This window comes from Vulpes lagopus, chromosome 2 (assembly GCF_018345385.1).
Source record: "Vulpes lagopus strain Blue_001 chromosome 2, ASM1834538v1, whole genome shotgun sequence".
In the NCBI taxonomy this organism is placed as follows: domain Eukaryota; kingdom Metazoa; phylum Chordata; class Mammalia; order Carnivora; family Canidae; genus Vulpes; species Vulpes lagopus.
Genome location: NC_054825.1, coordinates 69,131,483 through 69,146,304, shown reverse-complemented (window position 1 = coordinate 69,146,304; position 14,822 = coordinate 69,131,483). Strand labels below are relative to the sequence as shown.

The following is a 14,822-nucleotide window of genomic DNA, read 5'->3' as shown; positions in this document are numbered from 1 at the left end:
CTTAAGTATTTTCTTCTTTGATATGGTCTCCCTGTTTTGAGTTTCAAGCTTTAAGCAACAGCATTGTTAGGTAATTTTGTAAATGAAGACACCTATAGGTTCTATGAGATTCCTTATATGTAGTCAGTAGTCCTGAGGCTACTAATCTGTGTTTATTTGCCTTTCTTTCAATTTCAGGCCACTATTATGAGTCTTTCTCTCAAAGTAAGATTAAATTCTGCAATAGTTGCTAGGAGTGGAAAAAGCGCATCTTAACATAAAATTTTGCTTTATTACTATGCAGTTAGCAGGACCCCAGACATTGGATCTTCTTGTCTTTCAATTTTGTGGACATTTATCCTGTACTTGTATAAAAGACAGGCTTTCAGCATTGTAGGAAATACAAAGGTGGATAAAACAGTACCTTGTTTCAAGAGCTTGTAGTTGAGGAGGGGTGTCAATGATGTCAGCACTAGTAGAATACTCTGTGCATACAAGGTTTCTTTGTATGTATGTATAATTTTTTTTAAAGATTTATTTATTTATGATAGACATAGAGAGAGAGAGAGAGGCAGAGACACAGGAGGAGGGAGAAGCAGGCTCCACGCCGGAAGCCCGACTTGGGACTCAATCCCAGGACTCTAGGATCACGCCCTGGGCCAAAGGCAGGCGCTAAACCGCTGAGCCACCCAGGAATCCCCTGTATGTATAATTTTTAAATCGACTTTCCATTTTTGAATAGATTTAGGTTTAAAGAAAAGTCATTAAAATAATATAGAGACTTCCAATATATCCCACACCCAGTTTTCTCTCTTGTTAATACCTTACATTATGGTACCTATTATGTAGCTAATGAACCAACATTGATACATTATTATTAACTAAATTCCATGCTATATCAGATTTCTTATTTATTTGTATTTACTTATTTACTATCTTTTCTCTGTTCTAGTGTTCTAGACCCCATACAGAATACATTACATTTAACCATCATGTTTCTTTAGGCTCCTCTTGGTTGCGACAGTTTCTCAGACTTTTCTTATTTTTAGTGACTTTGACAGTTTTGGGGAGTACTAGTCAGGTATTTTGAAGAAAGTCTCTCAACTGGGATTTGTATGATGCTTTCGTCTTATTAGACTGAGGTTATGGGTTTGGAGGAAAAAGACTAAAGAGGTAAAGTACCACTTTTATCACATTATATCAAGAGTCACACACTCATGCAATCAACATGAGTTACTACTAATGATATTGATCTTGACCAATTGACTCAGATAATGTTTTTCAGGTTTCTCCACTGTAATTCCTGTGATTTTTATTTACCCTCTACTTTGAAATCAGAATTGTACAGAAGTTTTCCTGGACTTTCTGTTTTAAGTTTAGACTTTTCCATGCCTGAACCAACTCACCTTCCTCATATTTCCAAGATTTTCTATAGATCTTTTTGTCTTTTATTGTGGCCCAGATATTAGTTTGGGAGAACTAATGTCACCCATGGAGAAATACAATTTTGGGAGTGGAGTGTGTTTTATTTTATTATTTTAAGTTGGTGATTTGGGTTAGCCATGAAATTAAATTCCTTGGCTTACCAGCAATCAAGCTAAGGATTGCAAAAAGAAGACTTGATTAATTTTGTGGATTTACAAAATTCCAAAATAAAAATAGTTTAATTGCAAGTTAAAGATGTAATGCAGATGCAATAGAATCTAAAAAAACAAATGAATAAACAAGCAAAAAGCAGAATCAGACCTATAGATACATAGAACTAATGGTTGCCAGAGGGGAATAGGGTGGGAAGTTGAGCAAAATGGGTGGGGGGAGAGGGAAATACAGCTTCCAGTTATGAAACCAATAAGTCAGGGGAATAAAAGGTACAGCATAAGGAATACAGTTAATAATATTGTAATACTGATGTATAGCTACACTTCTGGTGAACATAGCATAACGTATTTACTTGTCAAATTACTAAATTTTACACGTGAGACTTAACATTTTTTGTCAATTATACTATAACTAACTAAATAAAATAAATAAAAAATGCCACATACATACAAGTGGGAAAACAGGGAATTTTAGGTAAGAAATAAACAAAAATCACCTGTAAATATCAAGAGACAATTACTGCTATTGATTGAATACCTATAGCCATTTTTCTACATTTCCATATGTGTATATATTTATCCAGGTATCTATATATCTTCATTTTCTTTTGATTTAGGGGTATGATTTTATATGTATAGTTTTGTATTTTGTTTTTACACTGAATTTTTTTCTCATTAAACTTTATTTTTAATAGGTCTCAAAATTCTATGACAGATTTTTGGTCAAATGGTTTCCACTAAAATGTACTGATTTTAAAAGCTAACTTAAAATTGCTATAGAAAAGAAAAAACAAATGATACATAAAACATCCTCTTTTCCCTGTAAGTTTTTACATTGCATTTTTATCATTAATGAGATTTTACCATTTAACTTAATTGGCCAATTGAGACAAGCAGTTCTAGACCTTCCACCACTGATTAAGACTGAGGTGGCAGTTATTAGAGATAATATTCATTTAGCCTACTGAGTTTTATGGGAAGACTTGATGACCTTACCAGCTCCAGCAACTTTTCTCTCCACAGATTTGATGATAACCACAGCAATGGTCCATTTGAAATAACAAATGGCCAAATGATCCTGAGAATAGAGAAGCTCTCATCATATAAGCTTTCCAAAAAGCATATCAACCATGACAACATCACCAGATCTCAAAAATTTAAGGCCATTTTCCAGCTTCTTACCAGAATGGTGATTGATCTTCTCCTTCAGCTCAACAAACTTTGCAAGCAACGTGAGCTGCGTGACAATCCAGCACAGGTTCATAGCCAGCACTGATTTGGTGTGGGTGATTCAGGGTAATCACCTGAGCAGTGAGGCCAGTTACTTTCATTGGTGGGTTATTTTTGTTATCACCACCCAACTGCAATGATGAACATTTCTGACAGACACATTCTGGACACTGAATTCCACACTCTCCCAAGGAAGAGCTTCATTTAAACTTCATGATACAGGGTACCTGGGTGGCTTGGTGGTTGAGCCTTCAGCTCAGGTCCTGATCCTGGAGTCCTGGGATTGAGTCCCACGTCGGGCTCCCCATGGGGAGCCAGCTTCTCCCTCTATGTCTCTGCTCTCTTTCTATGTCTCTTATGAATAAATAAATAAAATCTTTAAAAAAATAAACTTCATGGTACATTTTAACAGACTTTTCTTCAGTTGTAACATTGATGATAACAAAAATGACTATAATGCCATGTTTGAGAACACAGTCTCACAGAGACAGTAAACAACATCACCAATTCTGTTGACATCCTGGAAGAACAAACCTAAGGGTTGTCAATTGGATGGATTGGTGGCAGAATGCAATCCAGAGCTTCAAGCAGTATTGTTCCACTGGCATTGCCGTCTTTACTGGTGACTTTCCATCACTTGAATCAAGCCATGTTTGTACTTGGCTCCAGCATGTTGTCACTATACCAACCAGAAACTGGCTCAAATGCTACTGTGTCTGGCCTGCAGCCAGTTTTCCAAATATAGGTGCTGATTACCTTAATGATTTCCTTGATATTTCTCTGGATGAAGAATGTCTCAGTGGAATCCATTTATTTTATTTTATTTATTTTTTAAAGATTTTATTTATTTATTCATGAGAGATACAGAGAGAAGGAGGCAGAGACACAGGCAGAGGGAGAAGCAGGCTCCATGCAAGGGATCCTGATGTGGGACTCGATCCCGGGTCTCCAGGACCACACCCTGGGCTGAAGGCAGACTCTTATCCGCTGAGCCACCCAAGTGTCCCGGGATCCATTTTTTTTTTTTTAACACCAACAATTAGTTGTTTCACAGCTAGTGTGTAAGCCAGAAGGGCATGCTTATAGGTCTGACCATTTTCGGATATACCTGCTTCAAATTTTCCAGCACCAGCAACAACAATCAGGCAGAAAATTTTAGGCACAGCCTGATATGTACCTAGAATCATGTTTTTGATAAAGTACCTGTATCCTGGGGCATCAATGACAAAAGCATAATACTTACTGGTCTCAATTTTCCACATGGAGTTATCAATGGTGATCCCGTGCTCACATTCAGCTTTCAGCTTATCCAAAACCCAGGCATAGTTGAAGGAACCCTCTCCCATGTCAGTAGCCTTCTCAAATTTTTCAATTTTTTTTTCCAGTCTCCTCACATTTGTAGATCAGATGGCCATAGTGGTGGGCTTGCCTGGATCTACATGTCTAATGATGTTGATGTTAATTTCTTTCCCTGTTTTGGCCTAGATTTAGCAGTTGTTTTCATGATATCTGTGTTCTGGAAGCAAACTCATCAAAAAAGGTACACTAAAATTATATATGGAGGATTTATTTCCCTCTGTTAAGTTAAAAATGACTGATTCTAGTAGAAGCATTTAATCATATTCTTAGTGTTGGCAATTTTATTTAGGCAATTTATAATAATATAATTATAATTTATCATTCATAATTATTTCCTCTGTCTATTCTATGATGAGCATCTTTGATGCATCTTTTAAATAATCTTTGTATTTTATGTTATTTCCTTATGATAGTATCTATGTCAAGCTCATTAGAATTCACATTCTTGATGGTGGGATGGAACGTATACCATATGACCACAGAATTTGCCATCTCCCTTTTCTGAAAATCAAGGCAACTAGTCTTGTGCCTCTGAAGGAACAGAATCTGACATAATGTTCTTCTACCTCTAAGATTACATGATTCTATGATTAGCTACTCTTAGAAATCCTTTCTAAAGGATTGTAATATTTTATATATGTATATATATTATATATAAACATACTTCAATATGGACAGTATAACTTAGACTAGGCCTATTGAAATTAAAAATAAAATGTCATTAGAAATTGGATAAATTGTTAAGCTTAATATTTTAATTGACATGTTCAATATCATTCACTCAGGAAAAAAATAAGTAAAATCCAGAACACCATCTTGAGGCGGTAAGTAGAACTTGAACATGAGCTGATGTGATTCAGTTAGATTCTATAAATATAGTGGAATAAGGCATATATTATGAAGTAGCAAAGTTAATAACACATTTCACATCAAGCTCTAAAAGGCAAGCATTGGAAATATGAAGTGATTCTCCCAGTATAGTTCATGTGGTTTTAGTCTTAACTGCTATTGTGGTGAGATTAATTTCAATCATATTATTGATCTGAGATATAGAGAATTTGGATAGGTTCCAGAGGAAATGAGAATAAAAATGAAAATGATTAGAGGGTTGATTGGGAAAAATTGAACTCATTGGGATTACTGAGTTTGGAAGCAGGCTAAGGAGAGACTTAATGACGGTTTCTGACCGTAGAGGTAACACTAGTATGATTAACTATGTGTAACCGATTTCAACTTCTACGAGGGAAAAGGCACATTTACATGAATATGGATTTATTTTGGTCATTGAGAAGATGTAATAAGCTAGTGGACAGCTGCAATTTGTTATCAACTGTAGGATGCATTGTAGTCAGGAGAAAGAAGGCTCATAGTTTACAAGGGGAGGACCCATGGAATGGATGAAATTGCAGAACAGAACAGTGTGCAGAAGGAAGTGATATCACTGCTTACCACTTTAGATGATGCCTCTTTACAACTGGCTAGGGGGCTACTGAATATGGGCCATAGTCCTCTTTCTTATTCTGTGCTTATTGTACATTAGCAGGAGTTGACTGGCATCAATTCCCTTTGTTTATGTGAATGGCATCTGTGAGCTTCAACATAATACTTTTAGCTCATATAATATAAATGCTAAGTATGTATCTCTGTAAGTCACAGTGATTGAGAAGGAAGGTTTACTTTCCTCCAGTATAACAAATTACTCCTTTGGAGTATGTTAAACACTCTTGGGAACTTATTTTGGTCATTGGATCAATAAATCACTATTTGAAAAATTAATGCCTTAAATTATATAGTAAGTTCTACTTGGTGAGTTTACACAGATCTGAAATTTGGAGTAGGGGTGTTGTGCATTCCTCAGGAGGAATAGAATTGAGTATTATATGGTTAAAGAATGGTGTTGACAATGCAGATTTTTTTAGTAGTCAGGGACCCATTTTGTCTGGTATTTAGCTTAGGGCAGGGACAGCTCCTCATGTGGTCCCTTATCTTTTCTCATTGCTCTCTGACTCCAACTATAACCCTTCCACTCAGACTCTGTTCTTGGATTCTGCTTGTTTCTCTCCTCCTTTGAACTTTCATTAAATTTGTCTACTGAATTCTTCTCTTGAAACAACATAGTATAACGTTAAGACTGTGTTTTTGAGGCCTTAGACATGGATTTGAAAGCAGCTCCATCTCTTTCCAAATTTGGAACTTTCACCAAGTTTCTTAACCTCTCTGAGAATGCAGTTTCCAGCACCTGTGAAATTAGCATGATAATATCTATAATGCAGGGGTACTGAAAGGATTAAATGCAGTAACATTTATAACAGATTTACCCATGTGACACACATTAAAATGAAAAATTTCTAGGAAATATCATTCAATAAATATTTGTTGAGCATTTATTATGTTACAGCTTTGTGCACAATAGTGTACAGTAGTTTGAGCTGAATAAAGAGTTAATAATAATGATGATACAAAATAGTTCTCTTATATTCATGGAGCTTACAGTAGATTATGATTCACCATTGATTCAATAACAGCTTTACAAGGAAAAAGCTACATTAAATTATGTATTAATTTTAAGGTACACCATGGTTTCAGTGATATATAAAAGGGGAAAATGTATAAAAATTTTGCATAATTATCGTCCCAATCCCAATGTAAAACTGACCGGTTTCTGAACACTGGTCATTATTTTGAATTTTTCTTTGTTTATATTTATTCTATTCTCCAGTCAACCTATTTCTCCTCAGTTGTTCTCATAGGCTCTACCCAATCCTGTGGCTGTTGGTCAGGGGAACATTAGGGTTCTGCTTCTGTCTTTATCTCCCATTGTTTTGCTAATGGCGGGGGGCTTTGCCTGAAAATCCCAGTCTTGGTGAAGTCTCACATTTAAGGAAGCACAGTTAAGTGACCAAAAGTAATTTCATACAGTTCCAGTGGTCACTTCTTGCTTCCTCCCTTGCAGAATGTCAAAGAATATCCAATCCTTCATCCTCTGTACCGCATGTCTCCACACCCCATTCCTTTCTTCTGTGTCTTTCAACCTCCTCAACCTTTCCAAAACCTCTTTTTCCATCACTCATTCTGAACATTCTTCTTAATATTCATTCACCTCTGTGATTAAAATCAGAGAAGAAGAAAATGCCAAAGAGGCAATGCCAGGATTTTTCCTAACTGGTGGCAAGAGGGGGTTGAGGCTATGAATCTTTATTCATTTTTAATAATTTTGTTTCTGTTATGCAGTTACAACTTCTTGCTACTCTCACCTAAGGATTGAGCAGAATGAAGCATATCAGGGCTAAGGGGTGAGGACGGGATCAGTTGAAAGAGTGGAGAACTCATAGATTTGGTTCTTGCAAATGCCTAACTCCTCTTGGGCACATTTCTGTAACCCTGGCAATTGGGTGTCCTTCACTGTTTCCCATGTAGACTTTAGGGACAATCCTGAGCTTGGGTAGGAGCAACATATAAACCCTATAGAAGCTGTTCATTGGTTCAATATGAATTTAGTTTCACTGTTGGTTCCCTTGATATTTGAGTCCCATTTCTCTGGTAACACTACGTCTGATATTCCAGGTACCACTGATTACGTTGTAAGTGCCAATTCTTAATGACTTTTCAGGACATTTAGGGTTAACACATTAGCCATAAAACAATCACTCAATAATGTGCAAGGCTAGCAAAAAAAACCCCCAAGAGTGAGTATTGATATTACAAATATCCATAACTTCCTTTAATAATTTACCTTGGCACTACTATTTTGGTATCTTGTAATTTATCATATGTGCTTATTGATCTTTAGTTATAGGATTTTTTAAAATAGAGGATGTCAGCATATTGGATTTACCTTATCAGTATAAATACTGAATTTTGGAGGAATTGGGCTTTTAGGTCTGGGACAGTATGCTTTAGGGAATACTGCTTCAGATTTGTTTCCTGTACCTTATATGCTCCACATAGAAAGAAAAGCTGCAAAATATACAGTAAATTAAGACAATGATATTATTGGGTTAAATCATAACTTAATTATTCAGTTACTTGAGGCTACATAATCATTGAGCCATATCTTTTGATAATGTTCCTTTAGACTCTCTGGGAGTAACCAAATTTAGAATGATGTGTTGTCATGCAACTTCTAAGAAACATTTTGTGTGCTGGTGATTGGTTAGCAATGCCTCAGAGATTACTGTTTGTGTAAATTTCATTAATTATTTTACTTCAAACATGATGAAAGTATTTTTAAAAAATTTAGTTGAGATCTAAAACAAAACCAGATATAATTAGGGAGACTTAGAGCCACAGAGGATTTGTTTCAGGAACAAAACTGTTTTCATGGAGTTACAAAGTGTATCTGAAGTTTATAAGTTAGTTAAAATTATCAAGTATTTGTAAAGTTACTGTATTTAAAATATGCTAAACATTTTGTAGAGACTTTCAGACATTTGGTATAAGAGAAAGTTAGGTTTAAAGATAGCCAAATGTTGAAAATGGAAGTGCTAGTTATTCCATAGCTGCCACTCCAAGTCTCACTGCATAATTATGCTAGAGTTGTTATATGTTCTCTGGAGGATCCAATTCAGCAATGTATATCTTACCTCTAGATTTATTTCCCCAGCCCTTAAGCCATGGGGATCATGAGTAATCACCTATTTACTTATATTATCATGCTGCACATCTAGCCATAGTATTTGCATTGCATTATTAGGGACAATGAATATTTCCTCATAGTTTGGATTTTTCCAAGCAAACAAATAGAATCATTTTTTATCCATAAACTATATCTAGATAAATTATCAACAGTTGCATAGTGATAACTGCGTAATAAATTCATGGTTCAAATTAATGAATATGGTTATAGCCATGGTTAATTGAGACTGGTGTTAGAACTCATGCTTCCTTTCATTTACAATTTTTACAAGTACAACAAAAAATTGCATGTTAAAACAACATATTAGAACTATGAGCCAATCTATAATGAATAGTGATAGTGTTTTAAGGACAAGACTAGAAAAAATAAAGACACCTAAAAACAATTGTATGCTTTCTTATTAATCATCAACATTAAGAATCACTGCTTAAAATAATTCTAGTTTTATTTCTCAGGTTGAGTAAGATAATTAACTTTCAAAATTTTACAAGAATAAAAAGCCATTTTGTGAAGACATAGCTCTGATACTTGAGGACCTCTGTGTGGTTTCTTTTTTACTCTTTTAATCATTTCACTCTGCAAATTGGTATTCAGTTCTCTTATGTTCTTGTTTCTCAGGAGAAAGAATCCATGTAGATTTCCCAACTTGGATCCTCTATTTGCGGCAAAGTATAGAGTGAGAGGAAACTTTAAGAAGGTCTCTTTTCCAAACAAAATTATCTTCCATCCCATGTCATTCATCCTGTCCAATTGCCCATTCTCAGAACTAATATTACTATGAGGTAAATATCCAAATTTAGATTTTTATTATTTTTTAGATCTTTATTATTAGTATTCTATTTCATTTTCCATTTCTAGCCAAAGGTTATGGGAGATGCATTTTGTTCTCTTCTTTGCAGTACATTTTTATCAAGAAATGAAATGTGTTTTTTATATTTTAGGGCCTACTTTAGATTCTACCTGTTTCTTGAAGATTTCCTTGATAATTCTAGCATGGCATACTCCCTTTTATAAAATCTTATATTTATTATTTTCATTATGCATTTGGGATCCTGACTACTGGGAGTACCCTGCTTTTTTGTGGATCTTTGAATCTGCACATGGAAGTTGTGTATTGAAAGGTGACTCTATGTTGAAAGGATGAGATGTACTTTTGTTCCCAGATTGCTAACTACATTATAAAATCTCGTTACATCTTACGTTTTAGAGATAATTTCCAATGATATATACTGAGACTTCCTTGACTTTTTAAATTTTATTCTTCTCAGATATAATTGAATATGTAATTGATAATCTAAGGCCCAATAGGTATCTGATTAGGCCCATGTATAACTATTACCATTCATATTTTCTCAATTGTATTAAAATTATGAAATAACTGGTAACAGCATTTTCACTTCTATTGACAAACTAGTTTTATATTATATTAATAGATGTCCAATACATAATAATTCATTCTTGACTTATTAAAATCTAATACAAATTATTACTTTTATCCCAAACCTGATAATGCTTGAACCTCAGGACCTTTAAGCTCTATTTATTCTCTCTTTTAAGTAATTTTTGTTTAGTATTTTATTTCTACATGTGTTACAACTGGAAAAGACAGTATAATTTTGTATAGTTAATATTCCTTCAAAATGACCCAATAATATTTTTCTTTCTTTTCTGCTTTGTCAAGTTTTCAACTGGGATGATTTTTTGTCTGAAGAATTCCCTTTAGATTTTCTTTTAGTGTGGGTTCTCTAGCACACACACACACACACAAAGGAAAAGAAAAAGAATTTTTATCTAAAAATGGCTTTATTTTACCTTCATTTTTGAAGTAAATTTTTTATTACATATAGAATCTTAAGTTGGCAGTTATCCTTTCCACACTTAGAAGTGATATTCTATTGTTCCTGGTATGCACTAATTCTGTTGAGAATTTAGTTGCCATTCGTATAGTTACTACTTCAAAAGTAATGTTTTTAAAAACTCTGTGTCACTTCTTAGGATTTTCTTTTTATCCTTGATATTCTGCATGTCTTTCTGCCTTTGAATTCCTCATTAGAATATTCAATCATTTTCTCTTCAAATATCATTCCTGCCTCATTCTTTCACTTTTTTTCCTTTTGGGCCTTCAACTATCAGTGCCTTTGACATGTTCCCATGTGTCTATCTTACTGTCCAGTGTTTTTCATTTTACTAATCCTGCTGTCTCTAATCTTCTGTTAAATCCATCTAACATAGTTATTACTTGCAGATACATATATTTAAGAAATTTTAAAGTTCCATAATATCCATTCAATTATTTCTATAGATGCCAATTTTATGCTGAAGCCCTTGATCCATTCATTTATTGTGTACACCTTGTCCTTTTTTTTGAACATATTAATCAAAGCTATTTTTAAGTCTTTGTGGGTTAACTCCAATATCTAGATCATATGTGGTTCTGTTTATGATGTTTTTGATGTTATTTGTCTTCTTTTCCTGTGATATTTCCTAGTCTCTTCTTATTTCTAATTTTTAAAAATTATGTACTAGACATTGTGTACCAAAGAGCCTTAGAGAATCTGGAGATGTTATATTGCACCAGTGATGGTTTCTCTCTTCCCATGTTCCACAGATAAGATGAACATCAGATCATCTCAATTCAACAAGAAATTAAGCTGGGTCAAAACTTGGTTGTAGGATTAGAAAGACTCACACTATTCTTGTTCATCCTCTACTCTAGGCATGTCCCTCATGAGATATGTATTAAGTGTCTTTCCTGTAAGTCTTCTCAGTTCTAAAGACCTTAGGAATGTGGATCTGCCTTTCACAAATTCTCACCCAAGTTCTTTAGCTTCCTGTGCAATGAGCTTTCAAATATGATAAATGTCTCTAGGGTCAGTGGGATTTGGAAAGAAAAAGTAGCAGTAGCAGCAGATTTCACTCTCTCTTCTAGAAAATATGGCCCAGCTAACCAGATGCCCACAGTGGAATTCAGCAGTGGAGCTTAGGAAATATTTCTATGAGTAAACTGGATGCCTTTCAAGTTTTTAGTTTGCTTTTCAACTCATAGAAACATTCAGAATGTCATTTGAACAAATACCTGGGTACCCTGTGACCTAATCAAGTTGACACATATAATTTATCATACTATTATTAAATGCATAACACTATATTTTATTATTAATGGTTTTTTAATATATACATATGTGACATATAATTTATTAAAGACCATTATTATTATTTTTTTATTTATGATAGTCATACAGAGAGAAAGAGAGGCAGAGACACAGGCAGAGGGCTCCATGCACCGGGAGCCTGATGTGGGATTCGATCCCGGGTCTCCAGGATCGCGCCCTGGGCCAAAGGCAGGCGCCAAACCGCTGCGCCACCCAGGGATCCCCTTAAAGACCATTATTATGTGAACTACTTAACTTGGCATCCCAGGCCATACAATATATTGTATGTACTCAATTCATTTTGTTAATAATGAAAAATGTCCAATTCAAATACCAACTGTTTCATGTAGAAATATAAACACACTTTAGAATTATTCTGCCTGTTTTAAAGTCTTACTTCTATCACTACTAAATTTGTGTTTCTAGGTATCAATTACTTTATTTAGAAAATGCTAAATATAATAGATATCTCATTAGGTTGCTATGAAGATTAAATAAGATAATGACTAACCAGTGACTGATAGAAACTCAATAGTATGTATAAAGTAGCATCATCATCATCATCATCATTGTTATTGTTGTTGTAGTCATTTCTAATTTTGAGCCATATTTCTCATTCCAATGAGATATGATTTGCTACTTTCAAACTTCTTAACCATATTCATGCACTTCTATACTGGCTTTAACTTAGCCTGAAATTATAGCTCTTTGGATATATGATTTATCACTGAATATCTAATTTTAAGGTTTTTTATTTTCTTGACCAGAGATTGGGCAACACTAATCTTCATCATCACCACTCTCATCACTGTCATCGTCATCATCATCATCATCATCATCATCATCGTTTGTAGTGGCTAATACATAGCAAGCATTATTTGTTGAATAAATGAATGCATGAATGCATAGAAATGAAACAATACCCTCTGTATCTGCTGAGAGAGCAAAATAATGAATGCATAGAAATGAAACAATACCCTCTGTATCTGCTAAGGGAACAAAATCATGAAATATTGCTTTACACAATATATTTAGCATCTGAATTTATGTTTGTTTTAGTTTTATTCGGAGTGATATTACTACAGTAATTATATAGGACCAATAAGAGAGATGAAAGGTTGACTTAACACTTAAATGATTTATTAATGCCAGTGAAAGCCAAATATCATCATGGCATATAATAGAAAGATCAGTTTTTCATTAGTTTAAATAAGGAAGAGTGATGAAGAATTGAATCACCACAAGACACAGAATAGTTAGGCATAACAAACACAACAGAATCTGTGTCATGGGCATCTGGGTTTTGAATGGAGACTCATTTTCAACAAAACACTATTATCTATCACATCAAATTTTTAATTTGACTTTTATTAGTTTATTGTTTGTATTTATTTTATAGACAGTTTTGTTTTTTAAGTTGTACCCAAATTAGTACATGTAAGAATATATATTTAAGTTCATAGTTTTAACATGTATCAATATTTAAGTGATATGATAAAATAATTTCCCACAGGATTTATAATACTGTTTTCCTTTATTTTATTTTTTAAGAAGATTTCTTCTTTATTATTTTTAAAGATTTTATTTGTTTATTCATGAGAGACACAGAGAGAGAGGCAGAGACACAGGCAGAGGGAGATGCAGGCTCCATGCAGGGAGCCTGACGTGAGACTCGATCCCGGGACTCTAGGATCATGCCCTGGGCTGAAGGTGGCACTAAACCACTGAGCCACCAGGGCTGCCCCACTGTTTTCCTTTGAAAGGAGATCATGCCTTACTCAAATTCTGTAAGCATCCTATGACCCAAGTAATTATTCAGTAGCACTCCATTTGAGCACAGCTTGTTAGCCTATAGATTTGGATGTATGTGCCCTCAGAAACATTACAGCAACATACCAAAGCCCAATATATCACAGTTAATCTGTGATGCAGGCATCAGTCCAGCTGGTACGTTCTACTGCTGTGAGCACTTCACTCTATAAGTGGTGATTTATTTGGCATTCAGATTGAGATCTTGGGTGGAAATAACAAATTAGACTGGAGTTCTAAGTTGCCCAATTCCCCTCCTAAGAGTCACCATGTGAAGATGCACAGTCTTGGGCCTGAGACATTTGGTAATTGCCTGTTTCTTTACTTCTTTCTACATTTGTATAAACTCTCTTGAATAAATAATGAATCACTTCTTTTTTCTCCTACTCCAACAACTAAGTCTCATAATTAGAATTTGCGACTTCTTTTAATACATTCAATTATCTGCTGATTCAAGCATCTTCAGGTCAAATGCATTAGAAAACAGCTAATTATGCCCTTTCCCATGGGTAGAAAAATCTTTAAATTTAATTAAAAGACCTTAACTCCACTCTTTCACATTAGGGTCTACCTCCCAATGGATTTTCTACAGGGTGACTTAAAGAACCAAACTCAATATTAAAATTAGAAGCAGCTATTACTTATTATTCCTTCTTCTTTAAAACAGAGTTATTTCTGGTTGAAGGATACTTTTTTTTTGAAGGATACTTTTATCATTAATTTCATTCTCTCAGTTTTGCTTCTGTATTCACTCTTAAAAGCACAGATTAATTGAGAAACTTGCTTAACAGTTTTAACGTTGTTTATTTTCTATATGTTGTGCCAGTAAAGCACCTTACTGTAGTCTAAACATAGACTACCGTTTCTCAGCCTCAATATTCTCTTTGGCAAACTAATCATCACATAAGCAAAGGTGGCAGAAAAAAAAATCTTAAAAGAAGAAAAATGTTAAGCGCCAGATCTGAGCCATGCAAGGTTCAAATATACAGGATGTTCTGACTTTTATGAGAGAAAGCCACAAAGATATTTTTTCTACTTTCCTTTTCTAAATTGGAAAAT

The 14,822-nt window shown here is 34.4% G+C and overlaps 1 pseudogene; it reads right to left on the bottom strand.

Moving 5' to 3' along the window:
- Nucleotides 1-2,676: 2,676 nt before the first annotated feature.
- Nucleotides 2,677-7,230, bottom strand: LOC121477415 (annotated as a pseudogene).
- Nucleotides 7,231-14,822: the final 7,592 nt, after the last annotated feature.